Source organism: Pseudophryne corroboree, chromosome 6 (genome assembly GCF_028390025.1).
Source record: "Pseudophryne corroboree isolate aPseCor3 chromosome 6, aPseCor3.hap2, whole genome shotgun sequence".
NCBI classification, from domain to species: Eukaryota; Metazoa; Chordata; class Amphibia; order Anura; family Myobatrachidae; genus Pseudophryne; species Pseudophryne corroboree.
Genome location: NC_086449.1, coordinates 634475873 through 634501305, shown reverse-complemented (window position 1 = coordinate 634501305; position 25433 = coordinate 634475873). Strand labels below are relative to the sequence as shown.

At 46.1% G+C, this 25433-nt stretch overlaps 1 protein-coding gene across 7 annotated transcripts in view; it reads right to left on the bottom strand.

The window, feature by feature from the left end:
* FGF1 (fibroblast growth factor 1) overlaps positions 1-25433 on the bottom strand; it is a 401113-nt gene that overhangs the window by 372952 nt on the left and 2728 nt on the right. For 2 of the 7 annotated variants that reach the window (XM_063928131.1, XM_063928137.1), the window contains exon 1: positions 1517-1655. The exons of 3 other annotated variants lie outside the window; for them this stretch is intronic. The gene's annotated coding sequence lies outside the window, so the exon portion shown is untranslated. Of the gene's footprint in view, positions 1-1516; positions 1658-5526; positions 5847-25433 lie in introns of those variants that run through there. 2 more of the 7 variants (XM_063928133.1, XM_063928138.1) reach the window with 2 other exon arrangements.

Here is a 25433-nt window from a genome sequence, read left to right as displayed (position 1 = left end):
CCCCATCGGCATTCCGGTGTCGGTATTGTGACAGCAGGGATCCCGACGAGTTGTATGCTAACCGCATACCCACCGGCCGATATTTCGCGAGCCAATATAACGTGATATATCGTAGGCAGACGTGTACCCCTAATACAGACTTTTCTACCCTCTAGGAACAGCCGGGAAGCTCCCAAAAATCGCGTGACCCTCCCGGCCCCCAGCTAAGGCAGGCAAGTGTCCCGGATCTGGCCCACACCTACCTTCAGCTTTTAGTGAGAGTGGGTGGTGCAGGGGGGCGATGATGTAATTTGCTGAATCGCGTCATCGTAGTTTGTTCCCCCGATGTAAGAGTGCCTGTTTCTTCAGCACTGTAGAGCAGGGTACAGGGCCACGGTGATGCATACTCAAGGCCACACTCCTGGCATGCCCACTGTCAAGCCGACCATTCCCCTGGCATGCCCAGCACTGCAGGCCAAGGCCCCCTTATGTTCCGGAAGAGGGTGCAGCCAGGTCAGCTAGTATGCCCTGATATGTCTGTGAACTACGTCATTCACAGACATATCGCGTTGGCTGTACATCTGACTGTGCATCAGGCCATCTGGCTATGTGTACGAGCGGTCCGCCGACCACCTGTACAATTGCTGTGGGGGGCTGATGTCACAGCTGGGATCCTGACCAACACGTCAAGCGTCGTGTCAATCAGGTGTGTACCCAGCCTTAAACTGAAGCTCCAAAGCAGCCTTGATGACAACAGGTGATGACAACAGGTGATGATAATTATATATTTAACAAATATTGTGGCGGTACTTGTTCTTGGAATAAAACATTTTAAAAAAAAATCCATATAAAAATATTTCAATAATTGATTATATTTCTTGTTGCTTAGTTAGTCACTTTTAGACTGTATTTGGACGTTGCAGAGACTTGCTCTGCAAAGCGGTAAATTAACTCTTTCAGCTCTGGGCCACTATGGCTGAGTCAGGTGAGTAACTGCCTCGGAAGGTGAGAAGTGATTTTTTTTTTTGCCGCCGTAATAAGCACTAACACAAAACATCCTCCCTAAAACTGCAATTAAACAATGTTAATAAATTGGCTCCAAACCCCAACTGCAGATGTGGATAACTAATTCAGCTGCAGGGATCTCAGATCCCCTATGACACATGGCGTGGTTCCAATGTCCATTATTTCCAGTGGGTCTAATTTCAGCTCCTCCTCATAACAATCCAAAATATTCGGCGAACACTCATAACATTTTAGAACATATTGCCTACTAACATCACACTTTGGTTCTCATGCACATTTAGCTGTAGCTTTGTAACAATGAAAAACATCAGAGAAAGGAAATAGTTCTTATCCTTTTTATATAAGTTATTGTTATACCCCCAGCCCGACCACCAACGGTTAGAAATGTATTACTATTTTCAAAGATGCAGCCTGCGTTATAAATCTCAATTATCTACCACACCCATAGCAGGCAATTTCCTTAAGTGTACCGTCTTATTTATAATTAACCATCTAAGTGCTGATCACCTACCTGTAGCAATACAGCTGAAAGGCTCTTAGTACTGTAAATATGTAGATTCCGGGAGGGATGATATGTTCTCGCAAAGCAGACAGAGAGAGAGGAGGGTGGAGCAGTGCTGTCAGCAGGTCTATCCTGTGTTGTCATGCTGCCATTTCTCTGGAGAAAGCTCTTGTGCATTACAGATTGTGCATCACAGCTTTGTGAAGTGAACCACAGGCTACAGCATGCACATAATAATCATTTATGTTACGCGTTAAAGAATAAACATGTAATAGATCAGTCAGGTATTAGTATAATGAGTTTAGTCATACTTGCCTACATTTGCAAGTTCCTCTCTAGGAGAGGGCGGTCCTCCAGGTGGGCATGTTATGTGTATAAAAATATAGTTTTAATTAGCTACAAGTCAGTGAACTACCTGCGCCAACGTGTTTGGAAGATCAGAAAAGAAGAGCGTAACAACCGGATTCATATTATATACATACAGCCGGATCCACACTAAATGTACACATACAGCCGGATCCACACTAAATGTACACATACAGCCAGATCCATACTAAATAAGACCAGAAGTATTCTAGATATCAGATTTTCCCCTATGTTGGAATAATTGTATTCCAAAATGACATATGTTGGGGATGGGACCCAAGTCTAAGCACAGAATGCATTTATGTTTCATATACACCTTATACACACAGCCTGAAGGTCATTTTATAGAATATTTTGAATAATTTTCTGCATGAAAAAAAGTTTGCCTACATACACAAAATTAATTTCTGTTTCACATACACCTTCTAGACACAGCCTAAAGGTAATTTTCTACAATATTTTAAATAAATGGGTGCATTAAACAAAGTTTGTGTACAATGAACCATCAGAAATCTCAGTCACACTAAAAAAAAAATCTGTATTTCGGAAAATTCTGTACTACTTAATTCTGGATTTGGTACACGCAACCTTTACTAAAGTCAGATTCACTCTAAATTCATAGAAAAAGCCAGATCCACACAAAAAGCTAGATACACACAATATTCACATAAACATCTGTTAGGGAACTCCAGCACAATTGCGTAAGACGTCTAGGGCCCAAGTAAGGGTCTTCCACCTATAACAGCTGCCCATTGTTCCCTTAGTGCACTATACACACACATGTACTTAGGATGCCGCCAGGTCTTATACCTTCAGCAATAGAGGCTAACACATTTGGCTGGAGACCACAAGATAGGAGGCTGGAGTAATATACATGAACCTAGTAATGGACTGGAACGGAACATAGGGAGTAAGGGTCAGGACTGGGTCAGGATCACAGCAAAGGCAGAGGAGGGACTGTGAGGTGGAATAAGAGCACTGTGCAGTTGGTATATATCTTGCAGGCTGAGCACTCGGTAACACTGAAGTGGCAAACAAGAGGCTAACAAAAACTGTCACAGAACAAGGGTTAGCCTAGACAAAGGCAAGACTTCTGACAGGCAGACAGTCCGGCAGATGGGCAGAGTATTCACAGGACAGACGCAAGGTGCAGAACCCTGGGACACGGCCCAGCAGCTTACACCAGAGTACAAACTATAACTGGCAGGGAGGAGCTGGCCTGGCTGCCTTATAACAGGGAGATCCACTAATCAGCACAGCCAGGAGTAAAGAGACTCCTAATTAACAACTGACTGCTGCGCTGCATGTAACTCATAGCCTTGAATAACAATCTTGCTAGGCAATCAGGGACGAAGTAGCTAACCGGCATCCTGGTTGCCGAGCAGAAAACAAAACATCCCAGTTGCTAGGCAATGACCGAGACTTGCGAGCAATACAAAGCCGCGACATCTTTTAACCCCCCCAGTTTTTTATTCACTTGTGTTCAGACGCATATAAAAAAAATTATAATTGGGCTAATTGAATAGCCCCGGGGATCAATTAAGTTACTGCGGCTAATTGAATACCCCCCTTTAGTGTGGTTCAGCAGGGGTGCCTCGGATTGCTGGTGCAGGACCAAGTCACATTATTTATGGTCAATGTAATAGGCAAAACCAGTGCTTGTGGCTGCCAGTCATAAAATATGTGGACCAACAGAAGCAAATCCCTCACCACATAATTGAACCTAAGTATGACATATAAACACAACTTTACTTAATTTAATTTTTTTTTTCTAAATTTCTCAATAAAACACTTTTGCGATAGGGGTGCCATGAAAAAAATTCTGATACTCCAGGGTGCTGTGATTCAAAACAGTTTGGGAACCACTGTCTTATATTCTTAATGTATTACAGGGCTCCAATGTCCTCCTAGACAGTGTCAAGCATAACCTGTGTACTGTAGATGAGCCGACTCAGCAACAAATTGTCCCTGGAATATGTATAAAAATGATAGCTATGGGTGTGTGTAATAATGCTGCTGCCCAGATCATCTTCCTCACCAAACGCATTACATCCACCTCCCCTCTCCTACAAGCCCTTCACTGACTCCCCTTTCCCTTCAGAATCCATTTCAAGCTTCTCACACTCACTTACAAAGCCCTCACCCACTCCTCTCCCATCTACATCTATGACCTTATTTCCCTTTACTCTCCCACCTGTCCTCTTCGCTCTGTTAATGCATGCCGCCTCTCCTGCCTACTGATTACCTCCTCCCACTCCTACCTCCAAGATTTTTCACATGCTGCTCCCTTTTTCTGGAATTCTCTACCACTCCCCCTCAGACTCTCCACCTCTCTACAAAACTTTAAACGGGTTCCCAAGACAAACGTCTTCACCAAACCCAGACAATTCTCATCCTAGGCCCTCTGTGGCACACGCTCACTTTCTACCCCATCTTTGTCACCCCTGTCTATATGCTTCTCCCCTTTAGAATGTAAGCTTTCACGAGCAGGGCCTTCTTCCCTCGTGCTTTTACGTCTCTTACTTAACCTATCTTTTTTTCAATACTCCCTTTGATGGCACCAAATCCCTCTGTTTTCTGCCACCCTGATACTTATTTCAGTGTTGTCTGCTGACGCAGCTATGTTTATTTATTCCGTACTTGTCCTATATTGTATTGAATTGTAAGTCACTATCTTCATGTTTTGCTTATTTGTTTACTCTGTAATTGGGCGCTGCGGATCCCATGTGGCGCCATATAAATAAAGATAATAATAATAATAATAATAATGATGTGAGTGCCATTATACATGTGATAGAAGCAACCTGCGTATTTATAATAACACCAGCAAATAATACCAGATATACTGTAGAGAGGAATTTACCAAAGCATGTAGAGAGGTAAAGTTTAGAGAAATAACGCACTAACCAATCAGCTCCTAACTGTCATTTTTCAAACACAGCCTATAAAATGAGAGTTAGAAGGTGATTGGTTAGTGCTTTATCTAGCCCCACTTTATCTCTTTCCATGATAAATACGCCCCATACTATTAGATATAATAGGTTTAATGGTAGGAATATATCCAATGTTGCCCTTTGTCATACTACCACATAGCCACCACAAGACAGATCGCTCACAGTGTGTTGGTGGTGAATCCACATGCCATTTAAATCTAGATCAGTCACTTTCGGTTTAATTCAGGTCTCTTCATTTCATGCTGACAGGTTTAAAGTTAACAAGTTTCCCTGTGCATACAGGTATAGGGGGCATGACATCTGCCCGGCCAAATCAGCGCAACAACAGCAGAACTTTACAGCAGCCTAAACCTGCACAAAACTGTTCTTAGCCTCATATTGTAGCAAGCATTGTTGAACGAATTCAGGACTCGGCCAGGTGGTCAAGGGGTGCGAAATGCAGTGCCGTTACCGGTGTTTAAACACTGTGGCAATTGCAATATGCACCCTTCGCCCACAATTGCATCTCCCTCATAGTAGTAAGGTGGTTATTGAACAGCCAACGCATGTATAGCAGCAAAGTACCACATCAGTTGTTAAACAAATTGCATGAATTAATAACTGCACCACTTATTTACATCTCTTTTATTCCTGTGATCATACAGGTGTTCTCTAGAGCTGACAATCTCTTTTCTCTAGACAAGTCACCTTGTGTCTTACCTTTATACTGCATGTCACTTTATCATCCTCTTCCTCTCACTCAGCAGCAGGTCTCTTTAAATGTGGTAGCTGTCACCCTGGAGCGTCGCAGATATACCCTGATGGATTCCCCTGTCAGTTCCTGTATCCTCAACAGATCAGGTTTGCTACATTGCACTGGTCTCCTAGATTGAGATGTACATGCATGTGTCTCACTGTCTTCTCATGACATTCACTGAGTTCCAGAGCCTCCAGGAATGCAGTGTTACATTCAGCATATGCATTCACTGGGTTCCAGATCCTTCCTCTCAGAATGCAGACTCACCCTATGCATAAGGTCTCTGCAGTTGCTTAGTGCCCAAGAGCAGTCATGGGCATATCTAATACAATGGGACATGGAGTTGGATTTGGAAATGATGCCATCCCTACTCTCTCACGTGCAGTATACCGACAAGAGGGTTTTTTTTAGGGATCAGGCCATTATGTGCCCAGCAGCTGTGCGGATGCTTGACCTCAGGTCATACATACACAGAACTGGCAGCGGGAGGTAAGTATCACTGCTACCTCTTTTCAGAGCAGCTGTCCTTTCACTGGAGCAATGCTGAATTTATGAATAGCACCCATAGTGTCATTATTACAGATATCAGAGAGGAATTTTACCACCTAGCAACGGTGTGCAATAGCCACAAATAAGACACAGAATCAGAATGCCTCCACTTCTAGGGAGGAAGAACCATCCTTGAGCACAGAGGACTGATCACTGCATACAGGGGGCAGAGCTGCAGAGACCTTGAAGTGATTAACAGACTACAGTGACACCAGGTTAAGATCCTTTAACCTTTAAACAAATTCAAACCCTGTCTACTATATAAACCCCACTCTGGCACTAGAACAGTGCCAGAGTGTCAGATTCAGATACCTGTGCTCCAGCATTATTGATCCAGGTTCCTGATTTCTACTCTATCATCTGATATTATGGCTTGTTTTCTGACCTTGCGTCCCATTTGCACCTTTGGTACTTCTGCTGTGGATTCCAATTTTTGCCTTTTGGCTTGTTTGATTATTCTTCTGGACGTTCCTCCAATATGTTCTCCACAGTGGCGTAACTAGGGGTCCGCAGCCACTGTGAGCGTTTGGAGGCACGAAGGGCTGCGGGGCGCCCTAGCCGCCACTGATTCTGTTTTGGGAAGGAGGGACACGGAGGGCGCAGCATGCGCCTCTCCTGTATGTCCCTCCTGGGCCTCCGGCGGCAGCGGCGTGTCTGTTAAATGAAGTGCCCGTTCATGAGCTCTGATTGGCACACGAACCGGCACTTCATTTGATAGACACGCCGCTGCCGCCGGAGACGTAGGAAGGACACACAGGAGAGGCACGCGCTGTGCCCTCCGTGTCCCTCCTTCCCAAAACAGCACAGCAGCGGAGCCCGGGGGGAAGGGGCGTGTACCTGGCACTGGGGGAGCTTATTTGGCACTGGGGGAACATATTTGGCACTGGGGGAACATATTTGGCACTTGGGGGGGCATGTTTGGCACTGGGGGAGCATATTTGGCACTGGAGGAACATATTTGGCACTGGAGGAACATATTTGGCACTTGGGGGGGGGGCATGTTTGGCACTGGGGGAGCATATTTGGCACTGCGTGGCATATTTGGCATGGGGGGGCATATTTGGCACTGGGGGGCATATTTGGCACTGGGGGCATATTTGGCACTTGGGAGAACATATTTGGCACTTGGGGGAACATATTTGGCACTTGGGGTGCATGTTTGGCACTGAAGGAGCATATTTGGCACTGGGGTGCATATTTGGCACTGGGGGAACATATTTGGCACTTGGGGGCATGTTTGGCACTGGGGGAGCATATTTGGCACTGGGGGGCATATTTGGCACGGGGGGGCATATTTGGCACTGGGGGGGCATATTTGGCACTGGGGGAACATATTTGGCACTTGTGGGGGCATGTTTGGCACTGGGGGAGCATATTTGGCACGGGGGGCATATTTGGCACTGGAGGAACATATTTGGCACTGGAGGTACATATTTGGCACTGGGGGAGCATATTTGGCACTGGGGGGCATATTTGGCACTGGGGGAACATATTTGGCACTTGGGGGGCATGTATGGCACTGGAGGAGCATATTTGGCACTTGGGGGGGGCATATTTGGCACTGGGGGGAGCATATTTGGCAATGGGGGGGCATAATTGGCACTGGGGGCATATGTGTACCTGGCACTGTGGGGGAATATCTGGCACTGGGGGCATATGTGGCACTGGGAGCACAGCCCTAGCAACAAGCATTACCCCCTGGTTACAAGCACAACACCCAGCTCATGAAATCCCTGGCAACAAGCATTACCCCCTAGCAACGAGCATGACACCCAGTGCATGAAACCCCTGGCAACGAATATTACCACATGGCAACAAGCTTGAAACCCAGCACATGATACCTCTGGCAACAAGCATAACACCTACCACATGAAACCCCTGGCAACGAGCATGTCACCCTGAGCATGAAAACCCCTGGCACCGTGCATGGAACCAAGAGCATGAAACCTCTGGCAACGAGCAGGTAATTTAAAAGTAATTAGAAGCCTTACTGTAGGACTTAATGTGTAATGGGCATTGCGGTGTGTGGCATAATGTATCACGGACATTGCAGTGTGTGTCATAATGTGTCACAGGCATTACGTTGTGTGGCATACTATATCACGGGCATTGTGGTATGTGGTATAATGTCTCAGGGGCATTGCAGTGCGTGGCATAATGTATAACGGGCATTGCAGTGTGTGGCATAGGGTATAACGGACATTGCGGTATGTGTCACAGGCATTACGGTGTGTGGTATACTATATCACGGGCATTGTGGTATAATGTCTCAGGATCATTGCAGTGTGTGGCATAATGTATCACGGACATTGCAGTGTGTGGCATAATGTATCACGGACATTGCGGTGTGTGTCATAATGTGTCACAGGCATTGTATGTGCTATAATGTATCAGGGGCATTGCAGTGTGTAGCATAATGAATAATGAGCATTGCGATGCCTGTCATAATGTGTCACAGGCATTACGGTGTGTGGCATAATGTGTCAGGGGCATTACAGTGTGTGGCATATTGTGTCATGGGCATTATTGTGTGTGGCATAATGTCTAAGGGCCATTGCAGTATGTGGCATAATGTATACTGGGCATTACTATACGGAGGAAAAATGACAAATAATGTAAGGGGCATGAATCAGGACTCTTTTTTTTCCTGTGGTGGCCATTGTCTGGGCGTGCAGCTTGCAAAACTGGCGTATAAGGTAGTCTTTCCTGCAATGTCACGCCCCTTTATGCAAATCCACGCCCATTCCAGCAAGGCCACACCCCTTTTTTGCAGATTCATTGCTTTACTAGTGCCAATTATGGGGGAGGGTAGAAAATTTTTTGGCTTGGTGGAGAAAAATTTCTAGTTACGCCACTGGTTCTCCAACATATGTGGTTCTAACCCACAGTTAACATGACTACACACAAGGCACAGTAAAGCCCAAGGGACATATTCATCATCCTTCCATTGTCACAATTTCTACACTCCCCAGGGCAGAGTCGGCCCTAACCTATATGATGCCCTAGGCAAGATTTTGGCTGGTGCCCCCTAGCACCACCGCTGGTTCTGCCTCTGACCTTGCACCTCTTTCCCAGCATCATCACCCCTCACCCATAACAGTCCTTATTTTGGTGTTTGTACCCCCTATATTTTAAATAGGAACAGTTCACACATTTGATGCACAGCCCAAAAAGGGGTGTGTTTTTGCTGGCAAGGGGCATGGCCACACAATAGTACCCCCAATTCAAATTACGCCACACAGTACTGCAACTTTATTCACATTTGATCATGCGATAGTGTCCATAATTCACATTACATCCCACAGTAATATCACTTTACCTTATAAACGTTACTCCTCACAGTAGAGCTCCTTATTCACATTACATCACACTGAATTGCTCCTTATTTACATTACACCACACCCTATTGCTCTTTATTCACATTAGACGACACAGTAATGCCCTTTCTATACGCAACGCCACATAGTAGAGCACTTATACACATAATGCCACACATTAGTAGTGCATTTATACACATAATTCCACACAGTAATGCCCCTTACTCATATGAGACACATCATTAATGTCCTTATAAACATAATGCGTCTTACACATTATGACAACCTTTATTAATGCCCTTTTACACATAATGTCCGTTACACATATGTGCCGCACATTATTAATGCCCTTATACACATAATGACACACATAGTGCCCCCTACACATTTGCTGCACATTATTAGTGCCCCTATACACTAGAGATGAGCGGGTTCGGTTTCTCTGAATCCGAACCCGCACGAACTTCATGTTTTTTTCACGGGTCCGAGCAGACTCGGATCCTCCCGCCTTGCTCGGTTAACCCGAGCGCGCCCGAACGTCATCATGACGCTGTCGGATTCTCGCGAGACTCGGATTCTATATAAGGAGCCGCGCGTCGCCGCCATTTTCACACGTGCATTGAGATTGATAGGGAGAGGACGTGGCTGGCGTCCTCTCCATTTAGATTAGGGTTGAGAGAGAGAGAGAGAGATTGACCTGAGGCTGTGATACTGTAGAAGAGAGTGCAGAGTTTAGTGACTGACGACCACAGTGACCACCAGACAGTGCAGTTGTTTGTTTTATTTAATATATCCGTTCTCTGCCTGAAAAAAACGATACACACAGTGACTCAGTCACATACCATATCTGTGTGCACTGCTCAGCCCAGTGTGCTGCATCAATGTATATATATATCTGACTGTGCTCAGCTCACACAGCTTATAATTGTGGGGGAGACTGGGGAGCACTGCAGTGCCAGTTATAGGTTATAGCAGGAGCCAGGAGTACATAATATTATATTAAAATTAAACAGTGCACACTTTTGCTGCAGGAGTGCCACTGCCAGTGTGACTAGTGACCAGTGACCTGACCACCAGTATATATAATATTAGTAGTATACTATCTCTTTATCAACCAGTCTATATTAGCAGCAGACACAGTACAGTGCGGTAGTTCACGGCTGTGGCTACCTCTGTGTCGGCACTCGGCAGCCCGTCCATAATTGTATATACCACCTAACCGTGGTTTTTTTTTCTTTCTTTATAGTCATACTAGTTACGAGTATACTATCTCTTTATCAACCAGTCTATATTAGCAGCAGACACAGTACAGTGCGGTAGTTCACGGCTGTGGCTACCTCTGTGTCGGCACTCGGCAGCCCGTCCATAATTGTATATACCACCTAACCGTGGTTTTTTTTTCTTTCTTTATACATACATACTAGTTACGAGTATACTATCTCTTTATCAACCAGTCTATATTAGCAGCAGACACAGTACAGTGCGGTAGTTCACGGCTGTGGCTACCTCTGTGTCGGCACTCGGCAGCCCGTCCATAATTGTATATACCACCTAACCGTGGTTTTTTTTTCTTTCTTTATACATACATACTAGTTACGAGTATACTATCTCTTTATCAACCAGTCTATATATTAGCAGCAGACACAGTACAGTGCGGTAGTTCACGGCTGTGGCTACCTCTGTGTCGGCACTCGGCAGCCCGTCCATAATTGTATATACCACCTAACCGTGGTTTTTTTTTCTTTCTTTATACATACATACTAGTTACGAGTATACTATCTCTTTATCAACCAGTCTATATATTAGCAGCAGACACAGTACAGTGCGGTAGTTCACGGCTGTGGCTACCTCTGTGTCGGCACTCGGCAGCCCGTCCATAATTGTATATACCACCTAACCGTGGTTTTTTTTTCTTTCTTTATACATACATACTAGTTACGAGTATACTATCTCTTTATCAACCAGTCTATATTAGCAGCAGACACAGTACAGTGCGGTAGTTCACGGCTGTGGCTACCTCTGTGTCGGCACTCGGCAGCCCGTCCATAATTGTATATACCACCTAACCGTGGTTTTTTTTTCTTTCTTTATACATACATACTAGTTACGAGTATACTATCTCTTTATCAACCAGTCTATATATTAGCAGCAGACACAGTACAGTGCGGTAGTTCACGGCTGTGGCTACCTCTGTGTCGGCACTCGGCAGCCCGTCCATAATTGTATATACCACCTAACCGTGGTTTTTTTTTCTTTCTTTATAGTCATACTAGTTACGAGTATACTATCTCTTTATCAACCAGTCTATATTAGCAGCAGACACAGTACAGTGCGGTAGTTCACGGCTGTGGCTACCTCTGTGTCGGCACTCGGCAGCCCGTCCATAATTGTATATACCACCTAACCGTGGTTTTTTTTTCTTTCTTTATACATACATACTAGTTACGAGTATACTATCTCTTTATCAACCAGTCTATATTAGCAGCAGACACAGTACAGTGCGGTAGTTCACGGCTGTGGCTACCTCTGTGTCGGCACTCGGCAGCCCGTCCATAATTGTATATACCACCTAACCGTGGTTTTTTTTTCTTTCTTTATACATACATACTAGTTACGAGTATACTATCTCTTTATCAACCAGTCTATATATTAGCAGCAGACACAGTACAGTGCGGTAGTTCACGGCTGTGGCTACCTCTGTGTCGGCACTCGGCAGCCCGTCCATAATTGTATATACCACCTAACCGTGGTTTTTTTTTCTTTCTTTATACATACATACTAGTTACGAGTATACTATCTCTTTATCAACCAGTCTATATATTAGCAGCAGACACAGTACAGTGCGGTAGTTCACGGCTGTGGCTACCTCTGTGTCGGCACTCGGCAGCCCGTCCATAATTGTATATACCACCTAACCGTGGTTTTTTTTTCTTTCTTTATACATACATACTAGTTACGAGTATACTATCTCTTTATCAACCAGTCTATATTAGCAGCAGACACAGTACAGTGCGGTAGTTCACGGCTGTGGCTACCTCTGTGTCGGCACTCGGCAGCCCGTCCATAATTGTATATACCACCTAACCGTGGTTTTTTTTTCTTTCTTTATACATACATACTAGTTACGAGTATACTATCTCTTTATCAACCAGTCTATATATTAGCAGCAGACACAGTACAGTGCGGTAGTTCACGGCTGTGGCTACCTCTGTGTCGGCACTCGGCAGCCCGTCCATAATTGTATATACCACCTAACCGTGGTTTTTTTTTCTTTCTTTATAGTCATACTAGTTACGAGTATACTATCTCTTTATCAACCAGTCTATATTAGCAGCAGACACAGTACAGTGCGGTAGTTCACGGCTGTGGCTACCTCTGTGTCGGCAGCCCGTCCATAATTGTATATACCACCTAACCGTGGGTTTTTTTTCTTTCTTTATACATACATACTAGTTACGAGTATACTATCTCTTTATCAACCAGTCTATATTAGCAGCAGACACAGTACAGTGCGGTAGTTCACGGCTGTGGCTACCTCTGTGTCGGCACTCGGCAGCCCGTCCATAATTGTATATACCACCTAACCGTGGTTTTTTTTTCTTTCTTTATACATACATACTAGTTACGAGTATACTATCTCTTTATCAACCAGTCTATATATTAGCAGCAGACACAGTACAGTGCGGTAGTTCACGGCTGTGGCTACCTCTGTGTCGGCACTCGGCAGCCCGTCCATAATTGTATATACCACCTAACCGTGGTTTTTTTTTCTTTCTTCTTTATACATACATAGTTACATAGACATCTCTTTATCAACCAGTCTATATTAGCAGCAGACACAGTACAGTACGGTAGTTCACGGCTGTGGCTACCTCTGTGTCTGCACTCGGCAGGCAGTCCATAATTGTATACTAGTATCCATCTCCATTGTTTACCTGAGGTGCCTTTTAGTTGTGCCTATTAAAATATGGAGAACAAAAATGTTGAGGTTCCAAAATTAGGGAAAGATCAAGATCCACTTCCACCTCGTGCTGAAGCTGCTGCCACTAGTCATGGCCGAGACGATGAAATGCCAGCAACGTCGTCTGCCAAGGCCGATGCCCAATGTCATAGTACAGAGCATGTCAAATCCAAAACACCAAATATCAGAAAAAAAAGGACTCCAAAACCTAAAATAAAATTGTCGGAGGAGAAGCGTAAACTTGCCAATATGCCATTTACCACACGGAGTGGCAAGGAACGGCTGAGGCCCTGGCCTATGTTCATGGCTAGTGGTTCAGCTTCACATGAGGATGGAAGCACTCAGCCTCTCGCTAGAAAAATGAAAAGACTCAAGCTGGCAAAAGCAGCACAGCAAAGAACTGTGCATTCTTCGAAATCCCAAATCCACAAGGAGAGTCCAATTGTGTCGGTTGCGATGCCTGACCTTCCCAACACTGGACGTGAAGAGCATGCGCCTTCCACCATTTGCACGCCCCCTGCAAGTGCTGGAAGGAGCACCCGCAGTCCAGTTCCTGATAGTCAGATTGAAGATGTCAGTGTTGAAGTACACCAGGATGAGGAGGATATGGGTGTTGCTGGCGCTGGGGAGGAAATTGACCAGGAGGATTCTGATGGTGAGGTGGTTTGTTTAAGTCAGGCACCCGGGGAGACACCTGTTGTCCGTGGGAGGAATATGGCCGTTGACATGCCAGGTGAAAATACCAAAAAAATCAGCTCTTCGGTGTGGAGGTATTTCACCAGAAATGCGGACAACAGGTGTCAAGCCGTGTGTTCCCTTTGTCAAGCTGTAATAAGTAGGGGTAAGGACGTTAACCACCTCGGAACATCCTCCCTTATACGTCACCTGCAGCGCATTCATAATAAGTCAGTGACAAGTTCAAAAACTTTGGGTGACAGCGGAAGCAGTCCACTGACCAGTAAATCCCTTCCTCTTGTAACCAAGCTCACGCAAACCACCCCACCAACTCCCTCAGTGTCAATTTCCTCCTTCCCCAGGAATGCCAATAGTCCTGCAGGCCATGTCACTGGCAATTCTGACGATTCCTCTCCTGCCTGGGATTCCTCCGATGCATCCTTGCGTGTAACGCCTACTGCTGCTGGCGCTGCTGTTGTTGCTGCTGGGAGTCGATGGTCATCCCAGAGGGGAAGTCGTAAGCCCACTTGTACTACTTCCAGTAAGCAATTGACTGTTCAACAGTCCTTTGCGAGGAAGATGAAATATCACAGCAGTCATCCTGCTGCAAAGCGGATAACTGAGGCCTTGACAACTATGTTGGTGTTAGACGTGCGTCCGGTATCCGCCGTTAGTTCACAGGGAACTAGACAATTTATTGAGGCAGTGTGCCCCCGTTACCAAATACCATCTAGGTTCCACTTCTCTAGGCAGGCGATACCGAGAATGTACACGGACGTCAGAAAAAGACTCACCAGTGTCCTAAAAAATGCAGTTGTACCCAATGTCCACTTAACCACGGACATGTGGACAAGTGGAGCAGGGCAGGGTCAGGACTATATGACTGTGACAGCCCACTGGGTAGATGTATGGACTCCCGCCGCAAGAACAGCAGCGGCGGCACCAGTAGCAGCATCTCGCAAACGCCAACTCTTTCCTAGGCAGGCTACGCTTTGTATCACCGCTTTCCAGAATACGCACACAGCTGAAAACCTCTTACGGCAACTGAGGAAGATCATCGCGGAATGGCTTACCCCAATTGGACTCTCCTGTGGATTTGTGGCATCGGACAACGCCAGCAATATTGTGTGTGCATTAAATATGGGCAAATTCCAGCACGTCCCATGTTTTGCACATACCTTGAATTTGGTGGTGCAGAATTTTTTAAAAAACGACAGGGGCGTGCAAGAGATGCTGTCGGTGGCCAGAAGAATTGCGGGACACTTTCGGCGTACAGGCACCACGTACAGAAGACTGGAGCACCACCAAAAACTACTGAACCTGCCCTGCCATCATCTGAAGCAAGAAGTGGTAACGAGGTGGAATTCAACCCTCTATATGCTTCAGAGGTTGGAGGAGCAGCAAAAGGCCATTCAAGCCTATACAATTGAGCACGATATAGTAGGTGGAATGCACCTGTCTCAGGCGCAGTGGAGAATGATTTCAACGTTGTGCAAGGTTCTGATGCCCTTTGAACTTGCCACACGTGAAGTCAGTTCAGACACTGCCAGCCTGAGTCAGGTCATTCCCCTCATCAGGCTTTTGCAGAAGAAGCTGGAGACATTGAAGGAGGAGCTAACACGGAGCGATTCCGCTAGGCATGTGGGACTTGTGGATGGAGCCCTTAATTCGCTTAACAAGGATTCACGGGTGGTCAATCTGTTGAAATCAGAGCACTACATTTTGGCCACCGTGCTCGATCCTAGATTTAAAGCCTACCTTGGATCTCTCTTTCCGGCAGACACAAGTCTGCTGGGGTTGAAAGACCTGCTGGTGAGAAAATTGTCAAGTCAAGCGGAACGCGACCTGTCAACATCTCCTCCTTCACATTCTCCCGCAACTGGGGGTGCGAGGAAAAGGCTCAGAATTCCGAGCCCACCCGCTGGCGGTGATGCAGGGCAGTCTGGAGCGACTGCTGATGCTGACATCTGGTGCGGACTGAAGGACCTGACAACGATTACGGACATGTCGTCTACTGTCACTGCATATGATTCTCTCAACATTGATAGAATGGTGGAGGATTATATGAGTGACCGCATCCAAGTAGGCACGTCACACAGTCCGTACTTATACTGGCAGGAAAAAGAGGCAATTTGGAGGCCCTTGCACAAACTGGCTTTATTCTACCTAAGTTGCCCTCCCACAAGTGTGTACTCCGAAAGAGTGTTTAGTGCCGCCGCTCACCTTGTCAGCAATCGGCGTACGAGGTTACATCCAGAAAATGTGGAGAAGATGATGTTCATTAAAATGAATTATAATCAATTCCTCCGCGGAGACATTGACCAACAGCAATTGCCTCCACAAAGTACACAGGGAGCTGAGATGGTGGATTCCAGTGGGGACGAATTGATAATCTGTGAGGAGGGGGATGTACACGGTGATATATCGGAGGGTGATGATGAGGTGGACATCTTGCCTCTGTAGAGCCAGTTTGTGCAAGGAGAGATTAATTGCTTCTTTTTTGGGGGCGGTCCAAACCAACCCGTCATATCAGTCACAGTCGTGTGGCAGACCCTGTCACTGAAATGATGGGTTGGTTAAAGTGTGCATGTCCTGTTTTGTTTATACAACATAAGGGTGGGTGGGAGGGCCCAAGGACAATTCCATCTTGCACCTCTTTTTTCTTTTCTTTTTCTTTGCATCATGTGCTGATTGGGGAGGGTTTTTTGGAAGGGACATCCTGCGTGACACTGCAGTGCCACTCCTAAATGGGCCCGGTGTTTGTGTCGGCCACTAGGGTCGCTAATCTTACTCACACAGTCAGCTACCTCATTGCGCCTCTTTTTTTCTTTGCGTCATGTGCTGTTTGGGGAGGGTTTTTTGGAAGGGACATCCTGCGTGACACTGCAGTGCCACTCCTAGATGGGCCCGGTGTTTGTGTCGGCCACTAGGGTCGCTAATCTTACTCACACAGCTACCTCATTGCGCCTCTTTTTTTCTTTGCGTCATGTGCTGTTTGGGGAGGGTTTTTTGGAAGGGACATCCTGCATGACACTGCAGTGCCACTCCTAGATGGGCCCGGTGTTTGTGTCGGCCACTAGGGTCGCTAATCTTACTCACACAGCTACCTCATTGCGCCTCTTTTTTTCTTTGCGTCATGTGCTGTTTGGGGAGGGTTTTTTGGAAGGGCCATCCTGCGTGACACTGCAGTGCCACTCCTAGATGGGCCCGGTATTTGTGTCGGCCACTAGGGTCGCTAATCTTACTCACACAGCTACCTCATTGCGCCTCTTTTTTTCTTTGCGTCATGTGCTGTTTGGGGAGGGTTTTTTGGAAGGGACATCCTGCGTGACACTGCAGTGCCACTCCTAGATGGGCCCGGTGTTTGTGTCGGCCACTAGGGTCGCTTATCTTACTCACACAGCGACCTCGGTGCAAATTTTAGGACTAAAAATAATATTGTGAGGTGTGAGGTATTCAGAATAGACTGAAAATGAGTGTAAATTATGGTTTTTGAGGTTAATAATACTTTGGGATCAAAATGACCCCCAAATTCTATGATTTAAGCTGTTTTTTAGTGTTTTTTGAAAAAAACACCCGAATCCAAAACACACCCGAATCCGACAAAAAAAATTCGGTGAGGTTTTGCCAAAACGCGTTCGAACCCAAAACACGGCCGCGGAACCGAACCCAAAACACAAAACCCGAAAAATTTCAGGCGCTCATCTCTACTATACACATAATGACACACATACAGTAGTACCCTGTTACACATATGCCGCACATTATTAATGCCCTTATACACATGTTGCACATTATGAATGCATTTTTACATGACACACATAATGCGCCTTACACATATTCTGAACACTACTGCACAGCCAACCCACTCACATGCACACAGCACTCACACTGCCACTAACACTGTGACCTCTGCCTCTGCTTGGATATAGATGTGTCCTCATAAATCTTGCCTCAATGCTATAAATCTTATTTACATTGCTATGTAGCTAGGGTGCACAAGCAGCTTCTGCTGATTAAAATGATATTCCGCATGCCTATATACTGTGTGAGACTGTGGCTGTATCTGCATATGAAATGTTACACACAGAATATAGGCATGCTGCATATCATTTTAATCAGTAGAAGCTGCTGAGGCCCCTAGGCATATCAAATGCCCTAGGCAATCGCCTAGTTTGCCTATGCCTATGGCCGGCTCTGCCCCAGGGGATGTAAAATTGTGACATTCATCAAACAAAAAATGCTTTATTTTCGGGGATTGAAAGAGAAACTGTTCCTGAGATGGTGAACAGCCCCCGAATCTCTTCACAAGGTGACGTTTACACCTCTGGAGCCACCACTGCTGGGTACACACCTGACCGGCAGATGGAAGAGTTTGGCCGATCCACTGACCTATCTGACGTTTGGTAAGTGAATACACACTTACCAATTGTCTGTCAAATGTGTTGTGCCTGACATCACAGCTGGGCTGGTATTTAAACGTGCCCACCCAGTTTAGATGACAGTCACCGGAGGTCCCAGCAGCAAGTGTACGGGCGGACGGAAGACCACCTGTACACACAGCCAGATGGTCCAATACACAGCCGACGCAATATATCTGTGAATGACATCATTCACACATATCGGGGGTACACACACGTCGATGGGTTCATGATATATATGGCAGTGTATACCCAGTTAAGAACAGAATCTTGACTAACACCATTACCACTGGAGAACTTTAGGGGAGCAGGGGAGCTGCTCAGAATGGAAGTAAACAAGCCCGTGACCGGGTGAAACGCGTTTTCCTTGCGGGCACCTTACCTGTCTGACACTTGAAGTGGTGATATTTGATGCTTATTTACTCTATTGCAACATACCTAATGCTAAAGCAGCATATTTCTTTGCCATTGCAAAAATTACTCTTATCTATATTGCTGGAGCTTCCAGCTTTGCTGCATTACATACACGTGTACTATTTCATTCAGGTATTTTGTGGTATAACTTTGTGATAGGGGCAGGTCATTGGTGGCCCCGCATCTCCTGCGGGCACCCCGCCTGCCTACCAACTGAATGAGTGATATTTCATACTCATCTACTTTATTCACTTGAGCGTGTCTTATCACAGAGAGAATCTCTGCCGTTGACACTGCTTGTGTTTTCAGACAATGAGCATGGCATATCCATGTATATTCCTTGCTTAAGTACATTGTGTAATATTCTTCCCTCGCATTCAAGTGTAATTAGGACAGGTGTGGTGTGATCCTGCATATACTCTGCCTAGGTACTCTCAAACTGTGTATTCTATATTTCTCTATCGTCCTAAGTGGATGCTGGGGTTCCTGAAAGGACCATGGGGAATAGCGGCTCCGCAGGAGACAGGGCACAAAAAAGTAAAGCTTTTACCAGATCAGGTGGTGTGCACTGGCTCCTCCCCCTATGACCCTCCTCCAGACTCCAGTTAGATTTTGTGCCCGAACGAGAAGGGTGCAATCTAGGTGGCTCTCCTAAAGAGCTGCTTAGAGAAAGTTTAGCTTAGGTTTTTTACTTTACAGTGAGTCCTGCTGGCAACAGGATCACTGCAACGAGGGACTTAGGGGAGAAGTAGTGAACTCACCTGCGTGCAGAGTGGATTTGCTGCTTGGCTACTGGACACTAGCTCCAGAGGGACGATCACAGGTACAGCCTGGATGGTCACCGGAGCCGCGCCGCCGGCCCCCTTGCAGACGCTGAAGAGAGAAGAGGTCCAAAATCGGCGGCTGAAGACTCCTGAGTCTTCATAAAGGTAGCGCACAGCACTGCAGCTGTGCGCCATTTTCCTCTCAGCACACTTCACACAACAGTCACTGAGGGTGCAGAGCGCTGGGGGGGGCGCTCTGAGAGGCAAATAAAAACCTTATTAGAGGCAAAAAATACCTCACATATAGCCCACAGAGGCTATATGGAGATATTTAACCCCTGCCTAACTTCAAAAATAGCGGGAGACGAGCCCGCCGAAAAAGGGGCGGGGCCTATCTCCTCAGCACACAGCGCCATTTTCTCTCACAGAAAAGCTGGAGAGAAGGCTCCCAGGCTCTCCCCTGCACTGCACTACAGAAACAGGGTTAAAACAGAGAGGGGGGGCACTGATTTTGGCGATATTGTATATATATAAAAGATGCTATAAGGGAGAAACACTTATATAAGGTTGTCCCTATATAATTATAGCGTTTTTGGTGTGTGCTGGCAGACTCTCCCTCTGTCTCCCCAAAGGGCTAGTGGGTCCTGTCCTCTGTCAGAGCATTCCCGGTGTGTGTGCTGTGTGTCGGTACGTGTGTGTCGACATGTATGAGGACGATGTTGGTGAGGAGGCGGAGAAATTGCCTGTAATGGTGATGTCACTCTCTAGGGAGTCGACACCGGAATGGATGGCTTATTTAGAGAATTACGTGAGAATGTCAACACGCTGCAAGGTCGGTTGACGACATGAGACGGCCGACAATCTATTAGGACCGGTCCAGGCGTCTCAGAAACACCGTCAGGGGTTTTAAAAACGCCCATTTACCTCAGTCGGTCGACACAGACACAGACACGGACACTGAATACAGTGTCGACGGTGAATAAACAAACGTATTTCTCATTAGGGCCACACGTTAAGGGCAATGAAGGAGGTGTTACGTGTTTCTGATACTACAAGTACCACAAGAAAGGGTATTATGTGGGAGTGAAAAAACTACCTGTAGTTTTTCCTGAATCAGATAAAATAAAATGAAGTGTGTGATGATGCGTAGGGTTACCCCGATAGCAAATATTGGCGTTATACCCTTTCCCGCCAGAAATTAGGGTACGTTGGGAAACACCCCTTAGGGTGATAAGGCGCTCACACGCTTATCAAGTGGCGTTACCGTCTCCAGATACGGCCGCCCTCAAGGAGCCAGCTGATAGGAAGCTGGAAAAATATCCTAAAAAGTATATACACACATACGGTGGTTATACTGCGACCAGCGATCGCCATCAGCCTGGAGATGCAGTGCTGGGTTGGCTTGGTCGGATTCCCTGACTGAAAATATTTTATTCATGTAGAGCATTTAATAGGATGCATTCTATATATATGTATGTGAGATGCACAGAGGGATATTTGCTCTCTGGCATCAAGATAAGTGCGTTGTCCATATCTCCCAGAAGATGTCAGGGACACGACAGTGGTCAGGTGATACAGATCCCATACGGCAGATGGAAGTATTGCTGTATAAAGGGAAGGAGTTATTTGGGGGTCGGTCCATCGGACCTGGGGACCACAGCAACAGCTGGGAAATCCAACCTTTTTTACCCCAAGTTACATCTCAGCTAAAAAAGACACCGTCTTTTCAGCCTCAATCTTTCCTTTCCCATGAGGGCATGCAGGCAAAAGGCCAGTCATATCTGCCCAGACATAGAGGTAAGGGAAGTAGACTGCAGCAGGCAGCCCTTTCCCAGGAAAAGAAGCCCTCCACCGCGTCTGCCAAGTCCTCAGCATGACGCTGGGGCCGTGCAAGCGGACTCAAGGTGGGGGGGTAGTCTCAAGAGTCTCAGGGCGCAGTGGGATCACTCGCAAGTTGACCCCTAGATCGTACGAGTATTATCCCAGGGGTAAAGATTGGAGAGTCGAGACATCTTCTCCTCGCAGGTTCCTGAAGTCTGCTTTACCAACGGCTCCCTCCGACAGGGAGGCAGCATTGGAAACAATTCACAAGCTGTATATCCAGCAGGTGATAATCAAAGTACCCCTCCTACGACAAGGAAAAGGGTATTATTTTTCCACACTATATTGTGGTACTGAAGCCAGACGGCTTGGTGACACATAGTCTAAATCTAAAATGTTTTGAACACTTACATAAAAGGTTCAAATCGAGATAAAGTCACTCAGAGCAGTGATAGCGAACCGGAATGTCCCTGGACATCAAGGATTACCTCCATGTCCAAATTTTGTCCTTCTCATCAAGGGTACCTCTGGTTCGTGGTACAGAACTGTCAATATCAGTTTCAGACGATGCCGTTTGAATTATCCACGGCACCCCGGGCCTTTTTACCAAGGTAATGGCCGAAAAGATGTTTCTTCAAAGAAAAAAGGCATCTAAATTATCCCTTACTTGCACGACCTAAAAAGGGCAAGTTCCAGAGAACAGTTGGAGGTCGGAAGAGCACTATCTAAAGTAGTTCTTCGACGGCACGACTGGATTCTAAATATTCCAAGAATCGCAGCTGTTTTCCGACGATACGTCTGCTGTTCCTAGGGATGATTCTGGACACGGTTCAGAAAAAGGTTTTTCTTCCCGAGGAAAAAGCCAAGGAGTTATCCGACCTGTCAGGAACCTCCTAAAACCAGGAAAGGTGTCTGTACATCAATGCACAAGAGTCCTGGGAAAAAGGGTGGCTTTTTACGAAGCAATTCCATTCGGCAGATTCCATGCAAGAATTTTCCAAAGGGATCTGTTGGACAAATGGTCAGGGTCGCATCCTCAGATGCACCTGCGAATAACCCTGTCGCCAAGGACAAGGGTATATCTTCTGTGGTGGTTGCAAAAGGCTCATCTATTGGAGGGCCGCAGATTCGGCATACAGGATTTGATCCTGGTGACCACGGACGCCAGCCTGAGAGGTTGGGGAGCAGTCACACAAGGAAGAAACTTCCAGGGGGTATGGACGAACCTGGAAAAGTCTCTTCACATAAACATTCTGGTACTAAGAGCAATCTAAAATGCTCTAAGCCAGGCGGAACCACTCCTGCAAGGAAAACCGGTGTTGATTCAGTCGGACAACATCACGGCGGTCGCCCATGTAAACAGACAGGGCGGCACAAGAAGCAGGAGTGCAATGGCAGAAGCTGCCAAGATTCTTCGCTGGGCGGAGAATCACGTAATAGCACTGTCAGCAGTGTTCTTCCCGGGCGTGGACAACTGGGAAGCAGACTTCCTCAGCAGACACGATATTCACCCGGGAGAGGGGGGTCTTCATCCAGAAGTCTTCCACATGCTAATAAACTGTTGGGAAAGACCAATGGTAGACATGATGGCGTCTCGCCTCAACAAGAAACTGGACAAGTATTGCGCCAGGTCAAGAGATCCACAGGCAATAGCTGTGGACGCACTGGTAACACCTTGGGTGTACAAATCAGTATATGTGTTTCCTCCTCTGCCTCTCATACCAAAGGTATTGAAGATTATACGGTGAGGAGGAGTAAGAACAATACTAGTGGCTCCGGATTGGCCAAGAAGGACTTGGTACCCGGAACTTCAAGAGTTGGTCACGGACGACCCGTGCCCTCTACTTCTGAGAAGGGACCTGCTACAACAGGGTCCCTGTCTCTTTCAAGACTTACCGCGGCTGCGTTTGACGGCATGGCGGTTGAACGCCAGATCCTAAAAGGGAAAGGCATTCCAGAAGAAGTCATTCCTACCTTGATTAAGGCAAGGAAGGAAGTCACCGCGAAACATTATCACCGCATTTGGCGAAAATATGTCGCGTGGTGCGAGGATCGGAGTGTTCCGACGGAGGAATTTCAACTGGGTCGTTTCCTACATTTCCTACAATCAGGATTGTCTATGGGTCTCAAATTGAGATCTATTAAGGTTCAAATTTCGGCCCTGTCAATATTCTTCCAAAAAGAATTGGCCTCAGTTCCTGAGGTACAGACTTTTGTTAAAGGAGTACTGCATATACAGCCTCCTGTGGTGCCTCCGGTGGCACCGTGGGATCTAAATGTAGTTTTAGATTTCCTCAAATCCCATTGGTTTGAACCATTGAAAAAGGGGGATTTTAAATATCTCACATGGAAAGTGACTATGTTACTGGCCCTGGCTTCCGCCAGGAGAGTATCTGAATTGGCGGCTTTATCTTATAAAAGCCCTTATCTAATCTTCCATTCGGATAGGGCAGAACTGAGGACTCGTCCGCATTTTCTCCCTAAGGTGGTATCAGCGTTTCACCTGAACCAACCTATTGTGGTGCCTGCGGCCACTGGCGACTTGGAGGACTCCAAGTTGTTGGACGTTGTCAGAGCCTTAAAAATATACATTTCAAGGACGGCTGAAGTCAGAAAATCTGACTCGCTGTTGTTACTATATGCACCCAACAAGTTGGGTGCCCCTGCTTCTAAGCAGACGATTGCTCGTTGGATTTGTAACACAATTCAACTTGCTCATTCTGTGGCAGGCCTGCCACAGCCTAAATCTGTTAAGGCCCATTCCACAAGGAAGGTGGGCTCATCTTGGGCGGCTGCCCGAGGGGTCTCGGCATTACAATTCTGCCGAGCAGCTACGTGGTCGGGGGAAAACACGTTTGTAAAATTCTACAAATTTGATACCCTGGCAAAAGAGGACTTGGAATTCTCTCATTCGGTGCTGCAGAGTCATCCGCACTCTCCCGCCCGTTTGGGAGCTTTGGTATAATCCCCATGGTCCTTTCAGGAACCCCAGCATCCACTTAGGACGATAGAGAAAATAAGAATTTACTTACCGATAATTCTATTTCTCGGAGTCCGTAGTGGATGCTGGGCGCCCATCCCAAGTGCGGATTATCTGCAATACTGTACATAGTTATTGTTAACAAATTCGGGTTATATTGTTAAGGAGCCATCTTTAAGAGGCTCTTTCTGTTATCATACTGTTAACTGGGTTTAGATCACAAGTTGCACGGTGTGATTGGTGTGGCTGGTATGAGTCTTACCCGGGATTCAAATTGCCTCCCTTATTGTGTACGCTCGTCCGGGCACAGTACCTAACTGGAGTCTGGAGGAGGGTCATAGGGGGAGGAGCCAGTGCACACCACCTGATCTGGTAAAAGCTTTACTTTTTTGTGCCCTGTCTCCTGCGGAGCCGCTATTCCCCATGGTCCTTTCAGGAACCCCAGCATCCACTACGGACTCCGAGAAATAGAATTATCGGTAAGTAAATTCTTATTTTTTGTTCCTTTGAGGTTTTTCACCAAAGAGAGAATGGTACATGTGATAACTCTTTTTTCCTCATATATTGGTTTATGTTAGAAACTAATATTTGCTTTGATAAAGAACATTCTGGTAATATCACCAGTGACATTCAAGGCCTTGGTGCACTGCACAAGTTCATCAATCATTAGATGCTACTGAAATCTGTTATATACAAGTAACGATATACATACCCTGTGATCTGGCACCATTTATAAGAAATTGTTATTATCTTTATTTCTTTTGGAAATTTGTCTTGACACCTGTCACTGTGATCTATTTTTGAACCAGGATTTGTTAGTATTCAAATAACTGAGATAACCCAAAGGGACCCACTGTAATTTTATATAACTATCCATTTGCAACTACTTTCTTCTATCCTTGTAACATTTTTCTTACTGTTCTTCCTTCTGTGAACTCTCATCCACGATTCAGGGGAGCGTGTCCCCT